General features: G+C 34.8%; 1 long non-coding RNA gene across 1 annotated transcript; it reads left to right on the top strand.

Annotated features, from left to right (window-relative positions):
* Window positions 1–2067: 2067 nt before the first annotated feature.
* LOC135212076 (uncharacterized) lies at window positions 2068–11192 on the top strand. Its single transcript, XR_010313815.1, has 2 exons — window positions 2068–2464; window positions 9346–11192. It is a non-coding gene; the product is annotated as an uncharacterized LOC135212076 (long non-coding RNA).
* Window positions 11193–13736: the final 2544 nt, after the last annotated feature.

The raw sequence follows: 13736 nt of genomic DNA, 5'->3' as shown, positions 1-13736 counted from the left end.
CTCATAATAATGTACAATGAAGGTTTCAATTTTCACGGAGCTTGAATAGTTTGTAAAGTTTAATGACAAATTGGTTAAATAACAAAATCGTGTAATTAGCAAAATTAAGATAACGAGTGAAAAAGCAGTCAAAATTGATTATGACAATATTATGAAAATATGCTTGATTCTCATTATAAAATTTAGGAGTTGAGATGCCTAAGTTGCAAAAAGTAGAATAGGAGAACACAGACTAAAGTATTAAAAGTTATAAATGACAGGAGTAACACCTAGAGCTTGTTGTATAACTTTTGAGATGCTCTGTTTATATATATAAATATATATTGTATATATGTGTGTATAATTCACACACACACACACACACACACACACACACACATATATATATATATATATATATATATATATATATATGTATATATATATATATATATATATTTATGTGTATATATATATATATATATATATATATATATATATATATATATATATATATATATATATATATGAATTATTTCAAGTTGGTCAGACAGATGGCACAGCTGAACAGAAACTGATCATGATATAATTCACAAATTGTCTAAATGAACAAAAGGGAGATAAGTTATGAAAATCTTCTTTGAAACAGGCACATTTAGGTAAAACGGTTGACAAAAATGGATGATATCAAACTTATGTAGGCTGCAAGTCAGTGGTATTCTGGACAAGAAATGTTAATGGAATTTATACAGTTACGTTGTCGATGAAAGGGTTTAGTAATAAGTGAAAGGAAGTTAGAATGTTATTGGGACATATAAGTGTTACGATAGATATGTGTGTATATATATATATATATGATATATATATATATATATATATATAATATATATATATATAATATATCGAGCTACAATGTCCTTTAATATCTAATTCGCTCTACATCGGAATTAATATATTTTCATATATGCTTAACCAAAGGGGAATTTTTTCTCGATAATAGATTTGCCTGGACCAGGGCGCGAACCTATGGATCCTTCAAACCCAGGAACGTCAGTGAAGCGTTACTACTACACCACCGTTCACTGACGTTCCTGGGTTGAAAGGATCCATAGGTTTCGCGCCCTGGTCCAGGCAAATCTATTATCGAGGAAAAATTCCCCTTCCCCTTCGGTTAAGCATATATGAAAATATATTAATTCCGAGGTTAGAGCGAATTAGATATTAAAGGACATTGTAGCTCGATATATGTATATGAATCACGGAAATGTGATATGACTTAATATTATATATATATATATATATATATATATATATATATATATAATATATATATATATATATATCGGAACCTGGCAAGGAATACGTGATGAAGAGGGGGAGAGTGGTTCGTGTGGTGTAAAAGTTTGTCTGGGACAATAGGAATCATTTTACGATGGCTGTCGTAGGTAAACTGTGTATAACAGTGAACCTGTAAAAGACTTGGGGAGGCAAAAGGTTATATTTATTCTAGAAGAATTAGGTTTCGAATAGTAAGGGAAATAGGAAATTGGCATGGAAGTCTCTCTCTCTCTCTCTCTCTCTCTCTCTCTCTCTCTCTCTCTCTCTCTCTCTCACACACACTATATAAAATTTATATAATGTTTACATGCATACACATACCTATGTATAGATATATATGTCCATATATAATATTTTGCAAAGTTGCCTGTGTTTAAAATTCCTGTAACAAAATAGGAAATTTTATTCTATTCTTTCACATAAATGATTGATAGCAATACAAATACATTTACTTAAATCATTGCTGTGAATAATAATGATTTTATTAACAGAATGCGATTAAACTATTGATTAAACAATCATACATACAAACCTAGTTATTTTTTATTGGGAATAGTTGTTTACTGAAAAAAAATTATTATACAACAATGTATAATATATTTAGACATATTGATAGACACTGTGCTATACACAAGCCAGTATACACTCATTTAAAGGGTATTAAACCTATTTCGTAAGCTTCTCTTGAATATATATCGCCTGCATGAACTAGTATTCATTTATTATATTCAAGCATCATTTTCTACAGTTTTCAAGCTGCAATCCCGGTCTCATAGAGGGATTTGATGGAAGGTCATATTGTAAGAATTCCGGGGAGGATTTTGACACTGATCTGTCCTAGTTGGGTGCAAAGCACACAGTAACCTCCCCCGTGAGGGAATAGTCAAATCTCTCGACCACCTCACCTCTCCTTGCCGCCTTGCATATTTCTCCTCTGCCTGGCACTTCTTGGCACTCTGAGAAGAAGAGAGCTATTCTAGCAACCTTGGCATTGGGGTCCCCCGCTCCGAAAAAGATACTACTCAGTCAAGTCCCTCGTTTTGTTCTTCTTTCACCTCTTGTGGTTCCTATAACGGCTGTCAGCAGCTGTCTCTCTCCGCCCCGCCATCTTTCCCTGGAGGGCTGTCGTCGTCGGCATCTGTCAAGGGTAGATATAATGTGATTACGAAACGTGTGACGCCATCATTCCCGGTCCCTGCCTCCTTCTTCTTAACCACGATTTGCTGCTTCTGCTGCTGCTATGTGTAGAGGGGGTGTCCAGGAGCCATTTTGTGTGTGTGTATGCGCGTGCGTTTGTGTGCATAGGGGTGTCACACTGGCTTATTTATAGTTACAAAGTGTTAGTGCATGTTCATCCTGTTTGCATGTCACCTATTCTCTAAGTTTTTGAGTTTGTGTGATAGAGAGAGGGAGAGAGAGAGTGTGTGTGCTCATGTGTGCGAAAGTTTTTACCAATTTAAGACAAGCTCTCTCCCTATAAATACTTTTGTATCCTGAGCTGTAGCAATAATTTAGATTTACTGTGACTGTGTTGTTTATTAAATGATTTGGTCAACTCTCTATGTGTTCTTATTTTCAAAGAAAACATTTAAAATTTATTTTAAGTAAACATTAAACTTTGCAGTACCATAATTCATAACCTCTTTTAATACTATCTTTGCTGGGTATTTGTTGCTCACCTGTTTCTTTTAGTGTTTTTCCTGTGTCTGTGTGTGTGTGTGAGAGAGAGAGAGAGAGAGAGAGAGAGAGAGAGAGAGAGTGTTGGGGGGAGGTGCAAGAACCTGGAATAACCCCCATGACTAAATCTTCTTGATTTAGAATAATGTTTGCATGAATTTTCCCTGTCAATAAAAATTGAATCGATCCATCTACAACTCCTGATCTGAATCTTGCATAATTTGAACTTTAGCTGTTTGGAGATCGGCCCTATTTCTCTTTTAAGTCTTATGTCGTACTGATATTCAATATGCGAGGAGTTAGTTCTGTTCTTACACATGTCAAAAGTATTCTCAGACTGTCATGTGTATAAAAGTTACTTCCATATACGTATTATATTTTTTAGTGAACGCAGTTGGTGCCATTACTAGCATACATTTTAGTGTGATTTCTTATCGTATAGGTATAGAAAGGCAAATATATTGTCTGCTTCCAAATATAATGTACTTTCCAATCAGGGCTAGATTTCGCTCATTTGTTGACAAACCTTGAGCAATGAATGCTGTGTTCTACTTTCTTACTGTGACGTCGTCATACTGTTTTTGGCCGGTCTGAAATGATCAGGCTTCTGGACCTTTAGAAGTCTTAGTGGGGCTTTCGTGACTGTAGATCATCAGAAACTTATACTGGGGTTTTACCAGGAAATCCTAATGACTGTAATGGCCCGAAGTTGCCTTTTTTTTTTCTTCACAATTTTTGGTGTCATGAGTGTGTATAGTAATTACCAAACTGTCGTACGCAAGAGGAAAGTGTTCTGATATCAATCGAGTTACAGATTATGAGTCAAATTTTCACGAAACATGGAAGTTCTAGAGAACTTTGGTTGCCTGTTGGCACTCTCTCTCTCTCTCTCTCTCTCTCTCTCTCTCTCTCTCTCTCTCTCTCTCTCGCCAACACAGAGTTACTTAACTTGTCCCTATTTTTGTTATGATCAGTTAAAATGTTAAATCAATCATTCAGTTGGTCTTTTCAAACCTGCTTCAGTGTGTTACAAAAAACACTGTAATGACTTGACAGCATCTGTAATTCCATAAGAAATATGCTTGCTCTTGGGCACGCAGGGAAAATAATTTTCGGTATGTTTACCTCAAATCATTTTCGTCATGTTTACCTTAAATAACGTAAGAGCATTGCAGAAGGGCACTGGAATGTATAAAAAGTATTTAACACATTATGGAAGCCCTTAAGATTTCAAAGACATGGATTTGTGTCTTTTGAAGTTATGGAAGACAGAAAGGCCTCAGTGCATTAAGCGATGCCGAATTCATTTTTGCGTAACATACATCAAGTAATTTAATTTTTCATCAGATCTGTCACAAAAACTATAAACGGATGCTATATATATATGTATATATACTCTATATATGTATACATGTATATAGATATATATATATATTATATATATATATATATATATCTATATATATATATATATATATATAATATACATATCTAATAAAAGGACCCATAAAAACACCAAAAATATATAGAGAAAAGACTATCTTTCAGAGACTGCAGTCTCTGAAATAGTACTTTTCTCTCTATATTTTGGTGTTTTTATGGGCTCCTTTTATTAGATGGAATTCTGTTGTTACAGAACTTTTTGTTTTACCAGTCAAACCTATATATATATATATATATATATATATATATATATATATATATATATATATTATATATATATATATATATATGTGACTGGTGAAAATGTTCTGTAACAACAGAATTCCATCTAATAAAAGGAGTCCATAAAAACGCCAAAATATAGACAGTAAGTACTATATTTCCGAGACTGCTGTCTCCCTCTTCAGTTAGGTAATGAATGAGAAAAGGTACAGCTGTTTCACCAGGTCACACCAGTTGCTAATATCCCTTTAATCTTCATAAGCGTTAGTTGAAAGAAGATTTTATCTATGATATCCGAATCCCAGGCGCCCTTTGCGATGTTCATTACCTTTCTTTTTGTAATCAAGGACGGCTCCACCCTTTGGCTTTTGTACCGACATTTACTGCTATAAATTATATGTGACAAATTACAGTTTATTCTGTGGTTATGGTTATTTATATGGTTAAAAATAGCTGAGCTCTCTTGTCCATACCTAACTGACCGTTTATAATGTATTAATCTCTTGGGAAGTGATTCTCCTGTGAAACCGATATAAGATTGGCCACAGTCCAGGCATGGGATTTCGTATACTCCTGTGTCTTTGGGGATTGGCTTCTGTTGGACGTTAATCAGGGATTTGGCTAGGGTATTGGGGTAGGTAAAGGCAAAAGGGTTACATTTTCAGAGTCTGTGTCACCATCTTAATCCTTTCTAGGTCGGATTATTATTTTATTTTTGGGAGTCTCTCTGGTCTTGTCTTGATAGGGTCAGTAGAAAATTGTGTTTGCTTTATGAATCGCTTTCTCAATTTAAGGTACCCTGACCATATAATTGAGAAAGCAACTCATAAAGCAAACGTAATTTTCTACCGACCCCATCAAGACAAGACCAGAGAGACACCCAACAATAAAATAAAAATCCCACACCTTGGCAGGATTAATTCAGTGACACAGACTCTCGGAAAATGTAACCCTTTTGCCTTTACCTACCCCAATATCCCTAGCCAAATCCCTGATTAACGTCCAACAAAAGCCAGTCCCCAAAGACGCAGGAGTATACGAAATCCCAAGCCTGGACTGTGACTATATTGGTTTTACAGGAAAATCACTTCCCAAGAGAATAATACAACAAAAACGGTCAGTTAGGTATGGACAAGAGAGCTCAGCTATTTTTAACTAAACAAAATTCCATAACCACAGAGTAAACTGGAATTTGTCACGTATAACTTATAGCAGCAAATGTTGGTACAAACGCCAAATGGTGGAGTCGGCCTCGATTAAACAAAGAAAGGTAATGAACATTGCGAAGGGCGCCTGGGATTCGGATATCATAGGTAAAATCTTCCTTCAACTAACATTTATGAAGATTAAAGAGAAATTATCAACTGGGGTGACATAGTGAAACAGCTTACCTTGCTGGATCTCTTGGCATAAAGGCCGCCTTTTCTGTATCTTTTCTCATTCATTACCTACCTGAAGAAGGAGACAGCAATCTCTGAAATATACTACTTACTTTCTATATTTTGGCTTCTTTTCACTATCATCAGCAAACTCTGCTCATTTTTCTCAAAAATCGGGTCCACCATCCTCTTATGAGTCACAGACACAAACTTGTTCTTCGAAACCATGAAACTAGTTGGTTCACCATCATATGAAATTGAAAAATTAAATGCTTAAGAAAGGCCAAACTTTATACTTTTGCTCTTGGCATGAAGATAACCGGTTGGTAAGGTATCTTTTAGATATAAATTCTTCCTCTCTCTCTTTTGTAAAATAATTTTTCTGCAAATTAAAATTCTCTAATAAAAAATTAGATTGCTTCAAGATAATTAGGCACGTAGATCTCGACTTAATTTTGATCCATGCGTATCGTTTGATACCAGTGCACCAGTCTGTTTGCAGAGAATTTATTTTAATTGTGGAATAGTAGAAAAATATGAAATAGACTGAAATCATCTAAAATCTTCGTTGAAGGACAATATTATTGATGGTAAAGATGCAGTTGAACATCAAGTATATACTCATTTCACAAGATGAAAATGAAATATATATATATAGTATATACTATATATATATATATTATATATACTATATATATATATATATATATATATATAAGAGAGAGAGAGAGAGAGAGAGAGAGAGAGAGAGAGAGAGAGAGAGAGAGAGAGAGAGAGAGACTAACCAGCCTTGGAAGGGGATTTTTCACTAATCGTTGGATAGATAGTTGAGCGTCTTCGAAAACGGGTGTAAAAATTTTACAGATATGATTAATTCTGCTCTGCAAAAGTCGTGTTGCAAAATTCTCTAGTGATATATTTGTTGTTTGTGGGGATATGTTGCAAAATTAGAAAGCTGGAGGCGTGTTGCATCATGGAAACATTTCGTTCAATGGATTGTTCTCGATTTTAGAATATTCAGAAAACTTACTTATATGGGGAACATTGCAATAATATTCTGTGATTTCATTATTTGTTATTTACCCTCAAGTTAACAGTTTGGAACTTGGAGAACTTGCTGTTGACATTAAACAACAGTACTAATAAGCAAAACTATTGAAATGGAAGGTATGGAGAAGATACTGATGAGTCTTCAGAATCTGCTGTATTTCTGTATTCTGGTCGTTTTGTCGTTGTTCGAATTATGTTTACTTCGCCGTAGGTTTCTGCTCTGAGAAATGAAATAAAGATGAAAGTTGTTGTCACATTTTTTTTATCATTTTTTGTTGATCATGCACTTCAGGAAATTGTAATTGATTTTATAATTTAATTGATGTTTAAACTATGAAGGTAATTCTCTCTCTCTCTCTCTCTCTCTCTCAGTTCCCGTACTAAGGAGGCACTAGTGCCAAAGGAAGGGAATGAACGAGACGAAATGAAATACCGATTAATAGTTTTCAATAGGCTCCTTTCGTGCTTACTAAAAGACCATCGCAATGTCATTGTGATTAACCTCGAATGAGCACACCTGAATGATATCTGTAATTAGAAACGAAATAAATGTACTTTTGAATATTTTTTCATAATTATTCCTCAAAGAAACTGGCTTTTCTTTTTCTTTGATGCGTAGAATTTTTTCACAATGCCCAAGACGTGTTACTAAAAGCAACTGAAGGAAATGGAAAAAAATGACTTCTTTACTTCAAGGCCGACGGGGTTTTACGGTCATGGGAGTGAGTAGGTTGCTCCTTGATTCCGACATCATTGACCTTTCCTTTTCAGTCTTTTCCTTCTTCATTTAGTTTAGCTGGGGTTCGCTATATATATATATATATATATATATATATATATATATATATATATATATATATATATATATATATATATATATATATACATACATACATACATACATACATCTTATTAGTATAGGTATATATGTAATATATATATATATATACTATATATATATATATACCTATATATATATATATACACACCACAAAACACACACAACACCACACAAAACACATACTCACACATATATATATATCTATATATATTATATATATATATATATCTATATATAATGCACACCTATATTAATTATATATTTATATTATATATATATATATATATATATCTAATATATCTTTACAACCACACATTGGTTTATGTGGAATTCATTATATGTGTGTGTTTGTGTATTATAAAATTTCTGTGTCATCTTATATATACCACTTCTTCCTTTTATTTCATTATTTTTTCCAAAATATTATGGGATAAAGGTTTAATGATTTTGCTTTACTTGCCGATCGTCGAACTATATTATGAACAACTACGAATGAGAATGAATTAAGAAGGTAAATTAATTAAAATGAGGCCGTCCCAGCTTTTTGCGTTAATGCGTTCATCTCTTGGCAAGGCTCAAATGAAATCCAGGGGTCGGTGGTGTTTTATAAAATATTTTAAAGTTAGCTACTTACTTCTTTAAGTGTCATATTACCAAGGTAATCTGCACTAAATTAGAATAACAAAGGAGATGTCAAATCCGACTCAAGATTAAGTTTTTATTCGACCAACCTTCAGAAAAACCCAGGTAGAATCCTGATCTGTTCGAGGCACCTGTTGCTTCCCTGGCAGCAGTAGTCTTCCCCTTTCCCCTTGAAGAAGAAGAAGAAGTGAAATGGATCAGCCGGTTTCCTAGTTTGCTCTTATCCCCCCCCCCCCCCCCCCCCACCCCCCCCCCCCCCCCCCCCCCCCCCCCCCCCCCCCCCCCCCCCCGGGTGACAATGTCGACTTTTCGTAACAGCTCGTGAGTTTGTTATTTGTGGCTGTAGTTTCCCACCGCCATTCTTTTACTCTCAGTCCCCCTCCCCCCCTCTGCACAATAAAAACCTGTGTCTTTCTTACACTTTTACTCCTCATTTGCGTTTTTGGTTTAATTTGCCTTGTCTGAAATTTTTTTTTCTTGTTGCTTGTGCATCGTTTCTATTTGTGAACAATAAATGAGAATATATTTTAACTTTTAATGAAAATGGCGCTATGCAATTGATGCTGAATCGTGCGTATTTATTGAAGATACGTTATTATTTTTCTTGAAATTGACATTTTTAATTCGTGTTGAATCAGACTTGATCAGAACTTAGTCTTTTTCACTTTTTGTGAAGATGAATTTTAACTGCTGAGATACTTTAAATTAGTCTTTGAGATACTGAATGTTCCTTAGAGCTGCAGAAACTGATATGATGGTTTAAACCCTGGACAGCCAGTACAGCATCACTGCTAAGTAAAACTCTCCCCGCCTACCAGAGGATCGAACAACATGTCCACAAGAGGAGAAACATGGCACGACTCGATGTTTCTGTTCACCTGACCCATTTAACCAGATTATGGATGTTTGGAGGATGTAGTTTGTAGTGTTTCTACTCAAGGTTGAGAAGAAAATACTCTAAGCATAATTTGGTTGCAGCTGTCATCAGAGTCATCTTAGTACTACACGTTAGTAGTGGGTCAACCCATGTTTGTACCGTCACCAATGCCTTTTTAGTACAGATCACAACTTCATCCTAGTAGTATATGGTTTCCAGAAGTTTGACTGGACATATCTTCTTGAAACAACCTCTTATCTTTCAAGCATTGACAATGAGGAAGCCATCATACGGTGGACATAAGAAAGATCTTCAGTATTTGAATGTCAGCTGAAGATACTGAAGTCATAGGGAGCACTCGGAGTTTGAAAAATGTTGTTCGGATCAGAGGAACTGGTTCCTATGGGGGTTCTGGAGCCAGGTTCTACGTACACCTGGATGACGGCAGGTGAAAGGTTGATGTTCTACTGGTGTGCCCTCGTCCTTTCTGCTCAGATATATACTTTGTTTGTGACTTACGTATACAGCCTTTGAAGGACATGGCCCTTTCCAGTGAAATCATTTTGGGTAGTACAGATGATCATAAGTTGTCCTGTTTATGACAGTGAAATAAACCATGCCTGCGTGATTAAAATGGAGAATTTTTAGTAGTTCGTAGGTTTTATATTTTGACTTTATATAATTATATACATACATATATATTATATGCACAAGTACACCATTTCATTAACAGGAAGTGGCTCCATATAGAAAAAATACATTATGTCGACCGGTGCTACATTCATACATTAACTGTTTTAACACAGATGAACCTCCTGTGTAGAAAGCTTTGATAAATTTGCTGGTTCATTCACTACGGAAAGCTCATCAGCAGCATGTCGAACTCCCCGTACACACACTACACCATTCGCCTATATCTTTCCAGTACCCTTTTGGTTCCTGGATATTAAGAAATCTTTTTAAATACGGTTTTCACGCCATTTATCAAGCGCTTTTAGGTGTTTCTCTTCTCTGCCCTTTTTAACACTTCCGAATTAGACAGTCTCTTCCCCAACCTATCGTCCTGTGTTCTACATGACCAAACGATTTCTAAACACTTTGATCTATCCTCTTACATATGCCAACTCTTTGACCACTTCTTTTACTTATCTATACACACTTATCCTTTCATTTCACAATAAGCAGCCATTTCTGCTACCAACGAGAGTAAAAAGCATAAGGCTGGTGAAAAAAGTGCATAATTCGGAAGTGTTACGAGCATATAAGAGAGGGAATCCTTATAAGTATTCTATAGTTAAAGCAGACGAGTTACTGAATAAGTAGAGCCATAATATTTAGGAAGGGCGAGAGTTACACTAGCGAAGTGTGTGGGGGATTCGACGTGCGGCTAATTATCTCTCTGATAGGGAGAGTGAGGTGTCATCCATGATTTTGCAGCTAAGATGCGAATGTGGCATTGACTGGCGTTATGTTTTTTTCTCTGGAGCCACTTGTTGCTAATAGAAACTGTTTAATGTTAAAAAAAAAAAGTTCTAAAATACCAGTGAATGTGTATAGATGCGAGCACAAACACACCAGTCCTCATTACCTGTTTAAAAAAAAAGGCTGTGTAATTTATTTGCTTCATGAAACCCTTTTGTTTTGCTCAAAAATATCAGTTTTTCCATAATATCTGGAGATGTTATGTAGAGTTTTCTTAGTAAAATAATATACCTAATATTTTTGTAAAACTAATAAAAGGAGCTATGACGCCGACTTATTTTTATTTAAACCTTCGAAAAAGAAGTTCCTCTATTTTGGTATGATTATCCTAGTAGTTTCGTGAATCCTGCTTGTTTATACGAAAGAGCTCTCTCATACGTATATACATACGTACATGCATGGTTGCATTCGTGATAGCATAGTTTTAGAAAAGAAAGATGCCACTGTTCATTCCTCGAGTTAGAACCTTGTGCAAGAAGTTCTGTTTCAGTAACATTGTAAGTAAACAGAAGATTAGTATTTTCCCCTATCCTGAATGCATATTTTTTACGTCCATGTTTTCTTTTTACTTGGATATGTCCCATCGCACGTATATAGGCACACCACTTTTTTTTCTACCACTTGTACATTTTTGTGCCATTGGTAGATAACTGATTTTGACCACGTCCATGATTTTCCTTAAAAGACTTTTAACACTTAGGTAATTCTTTAAACCAATCTCCTGCCCAGCAATTCTTCTAGTATTTATCGTAAGCAGGTACTATAGTAGATTCACATCAACCGTGCATCTGATGTCTAGGCCAGTCCCTTACGACGCTCTTGATTGGCTGCTGATAAGCCAATCACAGGGCTGGAAACTTTCAGTCTCTGGAGAGAGTTCACATAAACAGGATGTATGTTCCACCTCTCCTGAGGGATACGTCTTTCAAAAGTATCCCTCAGAAGAGGTGGCACATACATCCTGCCTATGTGAACCCTCTCTCAAGACTGAGTTTCTAGCCCCGTGATTGGCTTATCAACAACCAATCAGGAGCGTCGTGAAGGACTGGTCTAAGCATCAGATGCACGGTTGATGTGAATTTACTATAGCACTCCTTCACTCCTTTCCTCTCTCAAGTTACTATATCTCGTTTGTTATATCGTCATACGTGAAGCCCATCCGGGAAGCCCGTAAGAACTTACTTACATTCTCCAATGATCTAAAACGACTTTCCACTTTCCAAACGTTGGCCTAAGCTAATCCAAACAACATTAACTTCTATCTCCATACACAACTAATAATGTCGTCTGAATTCTTTCCCTTTGTAATTATTTATTTTTAATTTTCCTTTTAATTTCTCTAATTTTTGTTCATAATCATGTCAGTTACTACCAGTTACTGGAGTACCTTCATCTGTATTTCAAATAGTTTCCTCCTTTCTCACACTCATGATTTCATTATTTATTCTCCTCCCGTCTGATCTTTCTTTAAGTGTTTTGTACTAATTTGCATGAGTACACTAACGATATTCCTGTGCCTTGGTGTGCCCCTCTAGGCAGCTTAGATCTATCGTGTGGTAATAAGTAATCCATGTTCTTTGTCTCAGCACTCTCTCTTTACCCTGTTCTCATTCTACTGTACAATGGATACCCCAAGACCACGAACATTCTATTCATTTTCAGAATTGATAACTTATCGAAACTGGCATTACTTCGGTCTTTGAAAGATGAACACACACACACACACACACACACACACACACACACACACACACATATATATATATATATATATATATATATATATATATATATATATTATATATATATATATATATGTGTGTGTGTGTTGCTGTTCAACACTGAATGGTTCTCAATCAATGTCAAATTAGTATGCGTATATAGATATCCATATATATATATATGTATATATGTATGTGTTATATATATACTTACTTATATATATATATATATATATATATATATATACATATATATATACACATACATATATATAATTAATTAAGTATATATATACATACATACATACACACACACCCACACACACACACACGCACACACACATATATATATATATATATATGTGTGTGTGTGTGTATATGTATGTATATATATATATATATGTGTGTGTGTGTGTGTGTGTCTGTGTGTGTGTATGTATGTATAATATATACTTATAATTATATATATATGTATATGTGTATATATATGTGTATATATATATATAAGTATAAGTATATATATATACACATACATATATACACATATATATATGGATATCTATATACGCATACTAATTTGACATTGATTGAGAACCATCAGTGTTGGGACAGCAGGGAATTGTAATTCAAGGAAACTAACTGGCATTGTTCAGAGACCAGGTAATTGATGTGGAATCTGAATTGATTCTCCAAGATGGATGTATATTCCATTGAATGAACCTCTGTGTATGTAGTCTCGCGTATATGTGTATATAAATATATAAACGAAGAGGTTAAATGAATCTTCAACATTTGTTTTGTTTTGTTATTACATTATGGCCTTTAATGAACTAAGGTTGAAATTCAATATTGTAGTGCAGTAGAAGTACCTTCCATTTTAACTGTTATTTCTGTATTGTAGTCGAACTGTTATATTATGAATCGCATCATGCTTTTTACCTCCTTCTCTTTTATCTCATGCATGGCTTTCTTATACTCGTATTTACCGTGGCACGAAACTCTTATATTTACCACAAATTTGGCTTTATTTTTGTATTATTGTTTACGTAAGGTTTTCCTTAATTTAGTAGTCCATCGCTGGACGA

Source organism: Macrobrachium nipponense, chromosome 40, assembly GCF_015104395.2.
Source record: "Macrobrachium nipponense isolate FS-2020 chromosome 40, ASM1510439v2, whole genome shotgun sequence".
In the NCBI taxonomy this organism is placed as follows: Eukaryota; Metazoa; Arthropoda; class Malacostraca; order Decapoda; family Palaemonidae; genus Macrobrachium; species Macrobrachium nipponense.
This window is presented reverse-complemented; position numbering and strand designations above follow the sequence as displayed.